This window comes from Vulpes vulpes, chromosome 4 (genome assembly GCF_048418805.1).
Source record: "Vulpes vulpes isolate BD-2025 chromosome 4, VulVul3, whole genome shotgun sequence".
Lineage (NCBI taxonomy): Eukaryota > Metazoa > Chordata > Mammalia > Carnivora > Canidae > Vulpes > Vulpes vulpes.
This window is the reverse complement of record NC_132783.1, coordinates 113,137,277-113,150,890: the sequence shown is the minus strand read 5'-3', so window position 1 is coordinate 113,150,890 and position 13,614 is coordinate 113,137,277.

Here is a 13,614-nt window from a genome sequence, read left to right as displayed (position 1 = left end):
GTCCCCCTTTCTCTATTTTCTTGCCAACATTTGTTGCTTCCAGTCTTGCTAGTTGTAGCCATTCTCACCAGTGTAAAGTGGTATGCTATTGTAGTTTTGGTTTGTATTTCCCTGTTATCAAGTGATATGGAGAATTTTTTCAAGTGTCTGCTGGTTATGTGTACATCTTTGGAGAAATTCTGTTCATGTCTTCTGCCCATTTCTTGACTGGATTGTTTGTTTTTTGGGGTGTTGAGTTTGATAAGTTCTTTATAGACCTAAGATACTAGCCCTTTATCTGATATGTCATTTGATATTAAATATCTTCTCCCATTCTTTGGGTTGCCCTTTAGTTTGGTTGATTGATTCCTTTGCTGTGGAGAAGCTTTTTATCTTGATGAAGTCCCAATAGATCATTTTTGCTTTTGGCCGAGGTCAAAGAGGTTGCTGCCTATGTTCTCCTCTAGGGTTTTGATGGATTACAGTCTCACATTTAGGTTTGTCATTCATTTTGAGTTTACCTTTGTGTATGGTGTAAGAGAATGGTCAAGTTTCATTCTTCTGCATGTGGGTGTCCAATTTTCGCAACACCATTTATTGAAGGGACTGTCTTATTTTCATTGGATATTTCCTGCTTTGACAAAGATTAGTTGACCATAGGGTCAACTTTGAGGGTCCATTTCTGGGTTCTCAATTCTGTTCCATTGATCTACGTGTCTGTTTTTGTGCCAGTACCATTCTCTCTTGGTGATCATAGCTTTGTAATATAGCTTGAAGTCTGGCATTGTGATTCCACAAGCTTTGGTTTTCTTTTTTAACATTTCTCTGGCTATATGGGGTCTTTTCTGGTTCCATACAAATTTTAGGATTATTTGTTCCAACTGTGTGAACAAAGTCCATGGTATTTTGATAGGGATTGATTGAATGTATAAATTGCTCTGGATAGCATAGACATTTTCACAATATTTGTTCTTCCAATCCATGAGCATGGAATGTTTTTACATCTCTTTGTATCTTCCTCAATTTCTTTCCTAAATATTCTGTAGTTTTACAGTACAGATCCTTTACTTCTTTGGGTAGGTTTATTCCTAGGTATTTTATTTTTGGGTACAATTGTAAATGAGATAAATTCCTTAGCTTCTCTTTTTTTCAGTCTCATTGTTAGTGTATAGAAATGCAACTGATTTCTGTGCATTGATTTTGTACCCTGCCATGTTGCTGAGTTGCTATATGAGTTCTAGTGATTTTGAGGTGGAGTCTTTTGGATTTTCTATGTACAGTATCATGTCATCTTCAAAGAGGGAGAGTTTGACTTCTTCTTTGCCAATTTGAATTCCTTTTATTTCTTTTTGTTGTCTGATTGCTGAGGCAAGGACTTCTAGTACTATTGAACAATAGTGGTGAGAGTCATCCCTGTCGTGTTCCTGACCTTAGGGGAAAAGCTTTCAGTTTTTCTCCATTGAGAATGATATTTGCTGTGAGCTTTTTGTAAACAGTTTTTATGACATTGAGGTATGTTCCCTCCCTCTATCCCTACACTTTGAAGAGTTTTAATCAAGAAAAGTTTCTGTATTTCATCAAATATTTTTTTTCTGCATCAATTGAGAGGATCCTATGGTTCTTCTCTTTTCTTTTATTAATGTGATTACATTGATTGACTTATGAATGTTGAACCACCCTTGCATCCCAGAAATAAATCTCACTTGGTCATAATGAATAATCCTTTTAATGTAATGTAGGATCCTATTGGCTAGTATTTTGTGAGTTTCACATCCATGTTCATCAGGGATATTGGTCTGTAATTCTCCTTTTTGATGGGTCTTTGTCTGGTTTGGGGATCAAGATAATGCTGGCCTCATAGGATGAGTTTTGAAGTTTTCCTTCTATTTCCATCTTTTGAAACTGCTCAGTAAAATAAGTATTACTTCTTTAAGTGTTTGGTAGAATTCCCCTGGGATGCCATCTGGCCCTGAATTCTTGTTTCTTGGGAGGTTTTTGATGACTGCTCCAATTTCCTCCCTGGTTATGGGTGTGTTCAGATTTTCTCTTTCTGTTTCAGTTAGTGATTTGTAAGTTTCCAGGAATTCATCAATTTCTTCCAGATTGTCTAATTTGTTGGCATATAGTTTCTCATAATATATTCTTAAAATTGTTTGTATTTCCTTGGTGTTGACTGTAATCTCTCCTCTTTCATTCATGATTTCATTAATTTGAGTGTTTTCTCTTTTCTTTTGTATAAGTATGGCTAGAGGTTTATCTATTTTATTAATTTTTTCAAAGAACCAGTTCCTAGTTTCATGAATCTGTTCTGTTCTGGTCCCTATTTCATTGAGTTCTTCCCTTCTTCTGTTTGGTTTAAGCTTTATTTGCTATTTTCTCCAGTTCCTGTAGGTGTAAGGTTAGCTTGTGTATTTGAGATTTTACTAATTTTTTGATAGAGACTTGTATTGAAATGTACTTCCCTCTTAGGACTGCCTTTTCTGTATCCCAAAGGTTTTGAACAGTTGTGTTTCATTTTCATTAGTTTGCGTGAATCTTTTTAATTCTTCTCAAATTTCCTGGTTGACCTATTCATTTTTTAGTAGGATTCTCTTTAACATCAACTGCTTGAGTTCCTTCCAAATTTCTTCTTGTGATCGAGTCCTAGTTTTAAAGCATTGTGGTCTGAAAATATGCAGGGAATAATCCCAATCTTTTGGTATCAGTTGAGACCTGATTTGTATCCCAGTATTTGACCTTTTCTGGAGAAAGTTCCATGTGTAGTTGAGGAGAATGTATATTCTATTGCATTAGGATGGAATGTTCCGTATATATCCATGAAGTTCATCTGGTCCAACGTATCATTCAAAGCCCTTGTTTCTTTGTTGATCTTCCCCTTAGAAGATCTGTCCTTTGCTGAAAGTGGAGTGCTGAAGTCTCCTATGATTAATGTATTATTATCTACGTGTTTCTTTACTTTGATTATTAATTGATTGATACAAGTGGCTGCTCCCACATTAAGGGAATAAATATTCATAATCTTGTTGGATAGACCTTTTAAGTATGATGTAGTGTCCCTCTTCATCTCTTGCTATAATCTGATTTAAAATCTAATTTATCTGATGTGAGGATTGCTACCTCAGCTTTCTATTGAGGTCCATTTGCATGGTAAATTGTTCTCCGGCCCCCCATTTTCACTCTGAAGGGGTCCTTAGGTCTAAAATTAGTCTCTTGTAGATAGCATATGGATGGGTCTAGCTTTTTTATCCAGATAGATACCCTGTGTCTTTTGTCTGGAGCACTTAGCCCATTCATGTCCAGAGTAACTATTGAAAGATATGAATTTAGTGTCATTGAATTACTTGTACAGTCCTTGTTTCTTCAGATCATCTCTGTTTCTTCAGGCTCCCTCTTCACTTACAGGGTCCCCTTTAATATTTCTTGCAGGGATGGCTTGGTGGTCACGTATTCTTTCAGTTTCTGTCTGTCCTGGAAGCTATTTCTCCTTCAATTCTGAATGAGCCTTGCTGGATAAAGTATTCTTGGTTGCATGTTTTTCTCATCTAGTACCTGAAATATATCATGCCAGCCCTTTCTGGCCTGCCAAGTCTCTGTGGATAGGTCTGTGTTAATCTATTATTTCTTCCCCTATATGTTGGGAATCTCTTATCTCAGGCTGCTTACAGGATTTTCTCTTTATCTCTGAAATTTGCAAGCTTCACTATTATATGTCAGGGTGTTGATTGGTTTTTGTTGATTTGGGGAGGGGTCCTCTCTATCTCTTGGATTTGAATGCCTGTTTCTTTCCCCGGATTAGGGACATTCTCAGCTATGCTTTGTTCAAACATACCTTCTGGTTCTCTCTCTCGCTTGCTCTCTTTCTCTCTGGAATCCCAATAATATGGATGTTATTTATTTTTTTTCAAACTACCACTTAATTCTCAGAGTCTCTTCTCTTAGGCTCTAAGTTACTTTTCTCTTTTCCAAGACTCCTTCTTTTCCATCAACTTGTGTATGTCACTTATTCCCTCTTCTGCCTCATTTACCCTAGTTGTTAGAGTATCCAGTTTAGACTGCATCTCAGAGTATTTTACATTTTGGCCTGATTAGATCTCATTTCTGCACTAAGAGATTCTCTAGAGTCTCATATGCTATTTTCAAGCCCAACTAGTAACTTTATAATTGTAATCCTGAATTCTATCTCTGACATTTTGCTTAAATCCATATCGATTAGATCTATGGTAGAGAGTATTACCTCTGGTTCTTTCTTTTGTGGTTAATTCTTCCTTCTAGTCATTTTGTTCAGTGCAGAATGGTATGAATGAGCAGAGTCAAAAATATTAACTATGACCCAAGCAAAATACACACTAGACCATTCCAAAGAGATCAGGGGCCAGAAAATAAAAGGAAAAATAAAATGATGAAGGAAAAAAATTTTTAAAGCGGGGAGGGGAATGAGGAGGAGAGAGAATGTAATTTCACAGAGTTGACCAAAATGGTGATTCACTGGGCTCTGAGTGTATTTGGGTCTGTATGTTAGAAGGTACTAAATTCCAAAATTATTAAAAAAGCAATATATATATATATATGTGTGTGTACATATATATGTACACACATATATATATAAATAAAATTGAATACTGTGAAAGGAAGCCATAAATTAAGAAAATATCTATGACATGTAATTATAAAATATGAAAGTTAAAAGAGTAAAAACTTAAACATGAAAACTTGATAAAATAATAAACTAGTTGAGATGGGAAAAAAGAAAAAATATTAGAAAATTTTAACCTGAAAGATAAAGGAATCATAAGAGAGAAACCTTGAGTTCTATGTACTATTTTCGCTCAGTCCTGGAGTTTTCCAGGCCTGATTGGTTAATAAACTTCCTGTTTATCTATTCTTCCAGCTGGTCTTCTAGGGGAGGGGCCTGCGGCACTGATTCTCAGGTGTCTGAGCCTGAGCAGAGGCGTCCTTCCCCTTGTCAGGTGGCCAGACTCAGTGTAAGCAATTTGCCATGTGAGGCCTTTGTTCCCTGGAGGGCTTCTGTGCCTCTTTTGAGGGGGAAAGGAAAAAAAATGGCCGGGCCCAGATCCAACCATGGAGCCTGAGAGATCTCAGGCCAAACTCTGCAGACTCCTTTGGTGCCTACCCACTCAGATCCTCCTCAGAGGCAGGTGGGGGAACTGATTTGTGCAATTTCCAGGGCCCCAGCCCACTAGTGTGTGAACCCACTCCACCCTTCCTGGAGGAAGCTGAGGGTCAACCCCTTTCTGTCCTTTACGGGAACCCAACACAGAGAGCAGTCACCTCATCGTCCATGGTTTGTGCTTTATGGCACAACAAGCTGAGCCTCTCCCAAAAGGGGCTGACTTAGCCCCCTTTCCACCTCAAATGCTTGGGAACTCTGCTGACTCAAACACCCCTGTTCTTTCTGTGTCTTTGGGAATATTGAGACCCCACTGTCCCATCTGCGATTCTGCCCCACTTCACCACTGCCCCACTTCACCACAGATTTCAGGCAAGGAAATCTTTCACAGGAGCAGATTTCCAAAGGTCTCGGTTTTGAGCTTCAGGGCTATGTCGTTTTTCTGCAGCCAGCTTACAAAGCCTCCCTCCCCTTGCTGTTTATCTTCCCATATATATCCCCTTTGTTTCTCTTTTCCACACTCCTACCTTGCTCACTTTTCTATTTGTAGAGTTCCAGACATTCTTTCTTTACATCTTAGGTTGAATTCATTGGTGTTCAGGATGGTTTGATAGTTATCTATCTAAATTTAGGGGACCAGATGAAACAAGGACTTCTATTCTTCTGCCATATTGCTGAAAAATTCATTAACGTTTTTTAGATTCTCCTCTTTCTCTTCATGACTTCTCCATCCATAGGACCTGTGTTGAAATCCACTGAAAAGCTTAGTATGTGTGTGTATTTATTTTTCTTCATGTGCATATGTTCATAGACAAAAGTACATATGAATATTCACATAGAGGTTTGTCATTGGTTTGCAAAATTAAGATTATATTATACAATAGAATTTATTTTTGTAAGATTTGCAGATTATAAAACACCATTTCCTGGACTTTTTTCTACAAATGGAGGCTGATCAGCTTAAACTTTGAATTCACAGCAGATATCCTTGCTCTTAGAAATGGGAGGTCCCTGGGAATGAGGAGGGCAAGAGCCCAGTGCTGGACAACTATATCCAAGGAGAAATCTATTGTAAGATTTCTAGGAGAATACTAGTTCCTAATAAATAGGATAAATTTGATTTTGCTAATTTTAATTCCTCTCCTTTCATCCTTCTTAGGAAGTAGAAATGATACTTGAAATAACAATGCCATTTTTGAATCATGATGGGACAGGTGGGAGAACAAAGGCAGAATATTAGTGGTGGCATGATAGGAAGAGAAGAAGCCAAGTGCCTGTTGTCATCTGAGTGGTTGAATTAGAACCAGCATCTGCTGGCCTCTGGATTTCTTAGAATAAACAAACACTATTTGCTTAAGCCATAATCATCAGGTTTTCCCTTCTATGTAGTCAAACACATTCTTAACTGATACATATACTTTTCTGCATTTTGTTTTTGTTGAAGTTCTAACTGGTAATTTATCATGACAGCACACTGTTTCATGGTGAGAATTATTATAAGTCTTTTCCTAATTGATGGATATTAAATTTATATCCAGTGTCATTTTTTCTTTTGTCTTGATTTGTTTTGTTTTTGGCCACTTCAAAAAACATTGTGTTAAACATCCTTAAAATGTATATCTTCATACACAGAGACTTTCATTTTTGCCGAATAAATTCTTAGGAGAATCACTGGGTGCACATATTTTTAAAGTAATTATTGCTGGAAGTATTCCAACAAAGACGGTAACATTTTAGATTTTATCAACAATGTGCTAGAATAACCCTGTCCTTCCTATATTCCCACTGGCAAGAGGGTTATTGGTCTTTTCCAATATGTTAATAGAACCATAACTTGTTAGATTAGTTCATATTTTCCTGCTAGTGATTTTAAGCCCTTTTCCATATTCTGTTGGCTATTTGGATTTGTCCTTCTGTGAATTCCTATTCATAACTTCACCTATTTTCCTCTTGAGGAGTTTACTTCTTGTCAATTTAAAAGACTTTTAAAAATATATATTAGAGGTACTAAATTTCCATCCTCAGCATTGGAATTTGTTATATTTTGCTCTAAATATTTAAATTTTTATATGGCTAAATATGGTTTTTAAAATACCCTATTTTGGGATCCCTGGGTGGCGCAGCGGTTTAGCTCCTGCCTTTGGCCCAGGGTGCGATCCTGGAGACCCGGGATCGAGTCCCAAGTCGGGCTCCTGGTGCATGGAGCCTGCTTCTCCCTCTGCCCATGTCTCTGCCTCTCTCTCTCTCTCTCTCTGTGTGTGACTATCATAAATAAATAAAAATTAAAAAAAATAAAAATAAAATACCCTATTTTCTAATCTTGGATAAGAGTCGGCTTTACTGTGAAATTATACATGAAGTAACCTTAATTTTTTTTTTTGCATTTCTATTTTTCTCTTTCACTTCCACCCCTGCCACTGTTCTATATTTTCTTATTTGTGTAATGTAAGTTAGGGGTTCAATTTTGTTTTCATTCCAAAGTAGCCAATTGTGTCAATGCCATTTAAAAAAATCCTTATCCTTCCCACTCTGATATAAAACTTCAATTTGTCTACATTAAATTGTCAAATATATTATTTCTTGAGCCAACCATGGTAATTTATATTGGCTACTCCATTTCCTCTAAGCTTTCAAATTTATTGCCATATATTTGCCTAAAACATGTTTCCTACTGTAATTTTAAAAAATCTCTCCTGTGCTTCTGGTTGGGTTTCCCTTTTAATTCTTTATCATTTATGTATGCATGCATGTGAATTTTTTTCCCTGAAATCAGCATGTTTATTTTTCCTACAAATTTTTGTTTTCATCAAATCCTTTCAATCATATGAATTTCAACTTCCTTGTTTGATTGTGTTATTTGGTTTGTATTTTTTGAAAGACGAATTCCAATTTCCTTTATTTTCATTATTTCTTTAATGATGAAGGCTTTGCAGTAATGTATTCTCAGTAGAGTTTTTAATTTGTGCTAACGGTTAAGTGAAGGTTTTCTTTATATATATATATGTATGTTTTTACTTTTAGTTGTAAAACACGCACGAAACTTACCATCTTAACCACTCTTTTTATGTATTTTTTATTGTAGTTTGATTTGCCAACATATAGTATAACACCTCATCCTGTCAAGTGCCCCCCTCAGTGCCCATCACCCAATCACCCCATCCCCCTGCCCACCTCCCCTGGGAAACAAACAAAAGGTTTCTTTTTTAATTGGTAATTTCATTTTGGTTTAAGGATTTACCAGGAGTCGTTAGTAGTATTTGCCAACATATATAGCTTATGAAATATGTGGGTGTCTTTTAGTTGCACAGTTGTTTTGGAATTTAAAAGTTTTTTATTGGGACGCCTGAGTGGCTCAGCAGTTGAGCGTCTGCCTTTGGCTCAGGGCGTGATCCTGGAGTCCCACAATGAGTCCTACATGGGGCTTCCTGCTTCTCCCTCTGCCTACCTCTCTGCTTCTCTCTCTCTCTGGGTCTTTCATGAATAAATAAATACAATATTTTAAAAAATAAAAATTTTTTTTATTGTGAAAACATCAAATTGTTCTTTTTATAAACTTTATATAGCATGTAAAAATATATACTTATTTCTTAGTCATGGGAGGTAAAATTCTCTGTATATCTTTAACCATTGTTATTCATGTTCTAAAACTTTATTTAGTTATAATTTGCATGCAGTAAATAGCATGTTTTTAAAATGTACAGTTTGATGAATTTTGAAGATATCAAATATCACCACCATCAAGATACTATTTCCATCACTCCCAAAGTTTCTTCCTTTGGAATCCATCCTTTCCACTCCTAGCTACAGACAACCACTAATCAGTTTTCTGTTACTAGAACTGTATATAAATGAAATTTTATATAAATGAAATGATAAAGTGTGTGCTATTTTTTGGTATGCATTATTTCATGCAGAATAATAAATTTGAGATTTATTCACATTGTTACTTGTGTCAATTGTTTGTTATTATTATTATTATTATTATTTTGCTATTAAGAAATGTTCTGGGATGACTGGGTGGCTCAGCAGTTGAGCATCTGCCTTTGACTCAGGACATAATCTTGGTGTCCCAGAATCGAGTCCCACATTGGGCTCTCTGCAGGAGCCTGCTTCTCCCTCTGCCTGTGTCTCTGCCTCTCTGTGTGTCTCTCATGAATAAATGAATAAAATCTTTTTTTCAAAAAGAAATGTTCCATTGTATGGAAATAACACATTTTATTTATTTTCTCATCTGATGAAGAATATTTTATCTCTCCAATTTTTAGCAATTACAAATACATTGACTCAACATTTATGTATATACTTTGTGAATATGTTTTCACTTATCTTTGGTAAATATCTGGAAATAGAATGTTTGGGTTGTACAGTAGGCTTGTGTTTTAACATTTTTAAAATATTTATTTACACGTGGCTGTCCAGTTTTCCCAGCACCATTTATTGAAGATACTGTCCTTTTTCCAATTGATAGTCTGCTGCTTTGTCGAATATTAGTTGACCATAGAGTTGAGGGACTATTTCTGAGTTCTCTATTCTGTTCCATTGATCTATGTGTCTGTTTTTGTGCCAGTACCACACTGTCTGAGCACTGGGTGTTATGCTATATGTTGGCAAATCAAACTCCAATAAAAAAAAATATATATATATAGGGATCCCTGGGTGGCACAGCGGCTTAGCGCCTGCCTTTGGCTCAGGGCGCGATCCTGGAGACCCGGATCGAATCCCACGTCGGGCTCCCGGTGCATGGAGCCTGCTTCTCCCTCTGCCTGTGTCTCTGCCTCTCTCTCTCTCTGTGACTATCATAAATAAATAAAAATTTAAAAATATATATATGTATATAAAAGAATGTTCTTCATTCTACTTACTTCATGCTTAATACTATTTCTTTTTTATAGTGCTATGAATAAACCCTTTAAATTATTTTTTAAAAGATTTATTATTTATTTATTTATTTATTATTATTTATTTATTTATTTATTTATTTATTTATTTATTTATTTATTTTTAAAGAGAGACAAAGCATGAGCGAGTGCAGGGATAGATCAAGGGAAAGGGAGAGAGTCACAAGCAAACTCTGTGCTGAGTGCAGAGTCTGATGTGGGGTTGGATTCCACAACCCTGAGATCATGACCTGAGCCAAAACCAAGAGTTGGATACTTAACCACCTGTGCCACCTAGGTAGCCCTGTGTTTCAACTTTTTAAGTGACTACCAAACTGACACCCAAAGTATTGAGTTGTTTGACATATCAAAATAGAAGAGCTCTATCCATGTTTTTGCTACAAGACTTTTGTCTGATAAATGTGGAATTATGCTCTCCTAGTCTGTGGGTTAACCTTCTGTTTCTTAATGGTGAATTTTAAAGGATAAAACTTTCAAGTTTTAATAAAACCCAATATATCATTTTTTTTCTTTTTATGGATTATGCATTTTATATTTTATGTAGGAAACCTTAACCTAACTAAAAGGGATAGGTTTTGTTCAATGTTTATTTTAAAGAATCTTTTAGTTTTAGCTTTCCCCTTTAACTCTACAATCTATTTCAATCTATTTAGCTTTCAATCTATTTAATTTTTTTGTATGGTGTCAAGTAATGGTTGATTTTTTCCCCTATATTGATATACAGTTGTTTCTGTATTAATTCTTGAAAAGTATATCATTTCCCCATTGGGTTGTCTTGGGTACTTTTGTCAAAAAAGCACTCACTTTCAGATTCTCTATGCCAACATTCTCTAATCAAAGCATACACGAAGGCTTCCCTTTTTTCCCTATAGAGCTTTCCAGCTCTCCTTGCCTGCATTTGAGTCTTTGTTTAATGCAAGTTTTGATGACTGACATCCTTGCCAAAGCAAGCTCTCAATAAATAGGTCTTGCTTGTTCTCATTTGGGTGGTCTTTACTTATTTTCATGTAAGTCGCGAAATCAAATAGTGTAAGTCTTCCAACTTTGTTCTTATTAAAATTTGTACTGATTATTCTAAAGTGTTTGCATTACTATATAAATTTTAAAATGAGCTTTTCAATTTCTGCATAAAGCACGCTGGAATTTTGATTGGGAATCCACTGAATTTATACATGTCTTTTGCGTTCCTTTTGCCTCTCTTGTTTTTGTTCTTTTTTCTGGGGCTCTTTTTATTTGTATCTTAAATCTTTCATCATCCATCCTCTAATTATCATCTCATCATCATTAAAATAATGAGGATTTTAATCTTTTTATGTATTTCTTCATACTGTAAGGTTTTTGTTGTTGTTGTTGTTAAGCCACTACATCAGGTTTCAACAGTGATCTTGAACATCCTCTCTCTCTAAATTCATGTACTAAATAATGTGATTGGAAACCATACCTTTTCTCTCTGGAAAGTTTTCTGGTGGGAAGTGGGGTGAGAAGGGTAGGTGACTGCATGCAGATAATCCTAACTTCTTTTTATTTTACATTCGAATCATTATCTATTTCTTCTAGACTCTATCAAAGGCTGGTTCTGTGTCTTTTTTGCTTTAATTAGTATTTGTCTCAGGCTGCTCTGCCCCTTGATGCAGTTTTCTTGAAGTGAATCTCTCTGCTCCCATGTCTTCTATACTCTTCTAGTCTGAAGGATGGGAGTACATCACTCACCTGTGAAAACTTCTAGACCTCGGGTGGCCTGAGAGATCTGGCACACATTGGAGTCTGTGTTGATTTGTCACTAGGTCCTCTGATCTCTTCAGGCCAAGCATTCCTCAAATCCACATTTTCTTGGGAAGGATCCTTGTCACCAGCTTTCTCACAGTTTTCTCATACATATGTTTTCCTGGTCTATGAGAAAGAAAGATTCTGACTGATTCTCTTCCCAGCATTCAGCTACCAAAACCCTAGGCTTTGTTTTAAAAGAGAAAGATTTGAATTGAAATGAAGAGTAAAGAAATTGCATTCAAGTAGCTGTTCTTCTAGAATCCTCTATGTGCATCTTTCCAGGTTACTACTTAGAAAAATATCTTTCTTTCTTTTTTTTTAAATGCCATAGGAAAATAAAATCAATTTTGGATTGCAATGTAACTTAAAGGTCATCTAGCACAGTGTCTCCTCTGATAAGCCCCTTTTATAAACCATTTTTGACAAGGAATGGTATGTTCTTGCCTAAAGATCTCTGCATATCTTTATACAGTTATTCTGAGCTTACTAGCACTGTTACAATATCCTTTCTCAAGCCAAACCCTGATCCATCTGTCTTTGAATTCATAGTGTCTTCCTTTTCCTTCCTTTGGGATCCCACAGAGGTTAGCCACATCTTACCCAGAATTGAATAACCTATTTTTTCTCCTCTTTGCTCATTTTCCTCATTATCATTGCTACAGATTCAAGAGGAGGAAAAGACCATTTGTTAGTTCATCAGCTTCGCAGCCTCTTGGACTTTCATAAGAGTTTTAATAAGGTAGGAGATTGAAACAATTCACTAAAATAAAGATTTTAGGTTCATCCTTTCTTCCTGGATTACATTGACCCACTCTATTGTCTTTATTTCTATTAAAAATACTACTTTTTTGAGTTTCCCAGTTTTTTTCTGATTATGAAAACAAATCAAGCACATTGGGCACAAAAATGAAGGGGAAAAAAAATACATATAAGGAACTTAAAAAAATCCTCCAAATTTCAATGTCCCTAAATGACCCCTTCTCTAGATATTTTTCTGTGTATTCTTTATTTTATTTGTTATCATATTGCACAGGTGGTTTTGTTTTGTTTCTCCCCTCTAACTTAACAAGATGCCAAGAATTTCAGTCAATAGCATTTTTAGTAGCTATATACAATTCTTTGCTGTGGAAAAACTATAATTTGTTTACCTAATACCCTAAAGTGAATATTTAGAGTTGTTTCGCTTTAACTCACTTGATAAGAATAAAATGTTTCTCTGTGATTATCCCTTTAAATTACTGGCATTGAGAATCACAAGGTCATAGAGAATACCCCTTTGAAATTTTCATGAATATTGGCAAACTATCTTATAGAAAAGTAGTATTAATGTTCACGTTCACCAAAACCACCAAAATTGGGCATTGTCAGTCTGTTTCATCCTGGCCAATTAGACGACTAAAAAAATAATCTCTCTTAAATCTTAAATTGTTTCTAACAATTGTAGCTTTTGTATTTTCCAGATAAAGTTTAGAAGAACTCTGTTAAATTCTGAAAAAAATTCCATTGGGATTAATACAGTATAATAATATACTTTGGGTTAATTAGTTTTATTCATATAGGTCTTATAAACTTTTTTCAAAATTTTATTTGTAGATTTAAAAAAAATATATGTTGTAGTTGCTATCATGAGAAATTTTTGCACTATATATTTCTTTGGCAAAAGAAAACTTTCCTTTCTTGTAATTCTAAAAAGTAGGATGTGGCCATTCTAGAAAATTTAGAGAGTATAGGAAAAGTATGAAGAAGAAGAAAACTGCTTATAATCCAACTGCTTGGGGAAAAATCTCTGTCATTATTTTATAGTATATTTTATCCTTTTTCTCCAGGCATATCTATATATAC